The sequence below is a fragment of the Myxocyprinus asiaticus genome, chromosome 50 (genome assembly GCF_019703515.2).
Source record: "Myxocyprinus asiaticus isolate MX2 ecotype Aquarium Trade chromosome 50, UBuf_Myxa_2, whole genome shotgun sequence".
NCBI classification, from domain to species: domain Eukaryota; kingdom Metazoa; phylum Chordata; class Actinopteri; order Cypriniformes; family Catostomidae; genus Myxocyprinus; species Myxocyprinus asiaticus.
This window is the reverse complement of record NC_059393.1, coordinates 5,298,979-5,301,499: the sequence shown is the minus strand read 5'-3', so window position 1 is coordinate 5,301,499 and position 2,521 is coordinate 5,298,979. Positions and strand designations below refer to the sequence as shown.

At 49.5% G+C, this 2,521-nt stretch overlaps 1 protein-coding gene across 3 annotated transcripts in view; it reads right to left on the bottom strand.

Moving 5' to 3' along the window:
• The window catches only part of LOC127438695 (TSC22 domain family protein 2-like), a 50,719-nt gene that overhangs the window by 11,509 nt on the left and 36,689 nt on the right, over window positions 1-2,521 (bottom strand). The window lies entirely within an intron of this gene.

The following is a 2,521-nucleotide window of genomic DNA, read 5'->3' as shown; positions in this document are numbered from 1 at the left end:
TTCATGCGGTGAAGCCACTACAGAGGAGCGTGATCGGAACAGAGGGTGAAGGCCCACCCCAGCAGGTAGTATCAGAGGGTAAGAACAGCCCACTTAATCGCAAGACACTCCTTCTTGATGGTACTATACTTTGTCTCCCTGAAGGAGAGCTTGCGACTAATAAATAGCACTGGCCGTTCCTCCCCCCCACCTCCTGCGAGAGCACCACGCCCAGCCCCCTGTCAGATGCATCAGTCTGCAAAATAAAGAGGAGCGAGAAATCAGGTGCATGCAAAAGTGGCCCCCCACACAGTGCGGACTTTACCTTAAGGAAGGCCTTTTGGCACGACTCTGTCCACTGGACCAGATCGGGATCTCCCTTTTTAGTAAGGTCAGTCAGTGGGCTGGTGACATCAGAGTAGCTAGGCACAAATCTTCGGTAGTAGCCAGCCAGCCCCAAAAACTCCCGTACCCTCTTTTTGGTCTTGGGCGCCGGGCAGGCTGCAATCGCTGTGGTTTTGTCTGTAAGCTGCAACAGTGAGAGGTGGTCTCCGCAAGGGACCGAGGTGAATGAACTTGATTTGGGAGATACCTCCGGCCCGAGATCTGCCCTCTCCGGAACTACCATCACCAAGGCTACAGGTACCGCCTCCCTCCATGGTTTGAGGAGGTTGAGGTGGTAGATTTGATGTGCCCCTCCCCTATCCGTTCGCCTAACCTCATAATCGAGATCTCTGACTCGTCGTGTGACCTCAAAGGGTCCTTGCCACCTGGCGAGTAATTTGGAGCTCAAGGTGGGCAGCAATACATGCACTTCATCTCCCTGTGTGAATTCCCATAGTTGAGTGCCCCTGTCATACAGTCGGCATTGACGTTCTTGTGCTTGGAACAAATTCTCCTCTGTTACCTGCCCAAAAGTGTGGAGTTTTGCTCTAAGGTCAAGAACGTATTGAATTTGATTTTTAATATTTGAAGGTCCTTCCTCCCAAGCTTCCCATATGACGTCAAGCACACTGCGCGGCCGGCGCCCATACAGTAGCTCAAATGGGGAAAACCCGGTGGAGGCTTGCGGGACCTCTCATACTGAAAACAGCAGGGGTTCGAGCCACTTATCCCAATTCTTAGCGTCTTCATGTACGAACTTACGAATCATATTTTTTAAGGTCTTATTAAATCGTTCGACCAACCCATCGGTTTGCGGGTGATAAACGCTGGTGCGAATCGACTTAATGCCTAATAATTCATATAGTTCGCAAAGTGTACGTGACATGAATGTTGTGCCTTGATCAGTGAGGATTTTCTTTGGAATTCCCACTCGGGAGATCATTTTGAAGAGTGCCTCTGCAACACTACGTGCTGAGATGTTGCGCAGGGGCACTGCTTCTGGATATCACTTTGCATAGTCCACCAGAACTAATACAAAGCGATGGCCGTGTGCAGTCTGTTCTAATGGCCCAACAACATCGATCAACAGCAGAGGGCTCCTGGCTGTGTCCAGTTTCCCCGCAGCTCCAGCAGACTGGCACAGGTCTTCCTTCCGTACTCGCGGGGGTGGTCTTGCCCACCTGACGGGGGGGGGGGGGGGGGGGGGTGGGAGACAGACAATGGTCCTCTGGACCGGTGGTGGGGTCCTCCGGAACTGGGAGGGACTTGGAAGTGTTGTTTCTGCTCCCGGCGTACCTCCATGAGGGCTTAGTGTTGGGACTGCTAGATACTGGTGAGGGTCTTGAAGACTTCGCCCAGCGGTGAGGACTCCATAACAGCATTCTCCTCCAAAGCCGATTTCTTGGCACCACTGTAAAGGATTTTGGTTCGTGGGCAATGGAGGAGTCAGGAGACAGCAAAGCAGGTTCAAGGTCAGTCTTTTAATTGTCAGCTTCACACACAATCGATGGTAACTGTCGGAACAGACTAAATATAAACAAAGAAATGCACTCGTGGCTGTCTGTGCTTGTAGGTAACTCTCTCCTCACTCTAACGCTCTGGCAAGCTTTTTCAGGTCTCCCTCTGCCATCACTATAATGAGAGACATGTGTTAGAGATAATTACAACCCAGGTGACGAGCCTTACTGCACTCCCTCTCCCACAGACCGACACATGACCATGCCCCCCATGCAAAGATTACTTTTTATTGTTTGTTATTAGGGATGTGCGCTACAATTAATTTGACTGTCGTTTAAACGGAAGTTTTGTAACCGACTAGTCGACGAGTCTAAAGAGAAACCAACCTTCAGAAAACAGTTAAAAAAAATTTTTTTTATGCAACCCATTTACATTTAAGCATTTGGCAGATGCTTTTATCCAAAGTGACTTACAGTGCCCTTATTACAGGGACACTCCCCCTGGAGCTAAGTGCCTTGCTCAAGGACACAATGGTGGTGGCTGTGGGAATTGAACCAACAACCTTTTGCTTACCAGTTCAGTGCTTTAGTCCACTACACCACCACCACTCCCATTTAAAATACTTAATCTATTCAAAATCCAATGATAAATTCTACTGAAAAGGGGCATTAATCTGCGACGTGCTCGCCTTGAATTATGA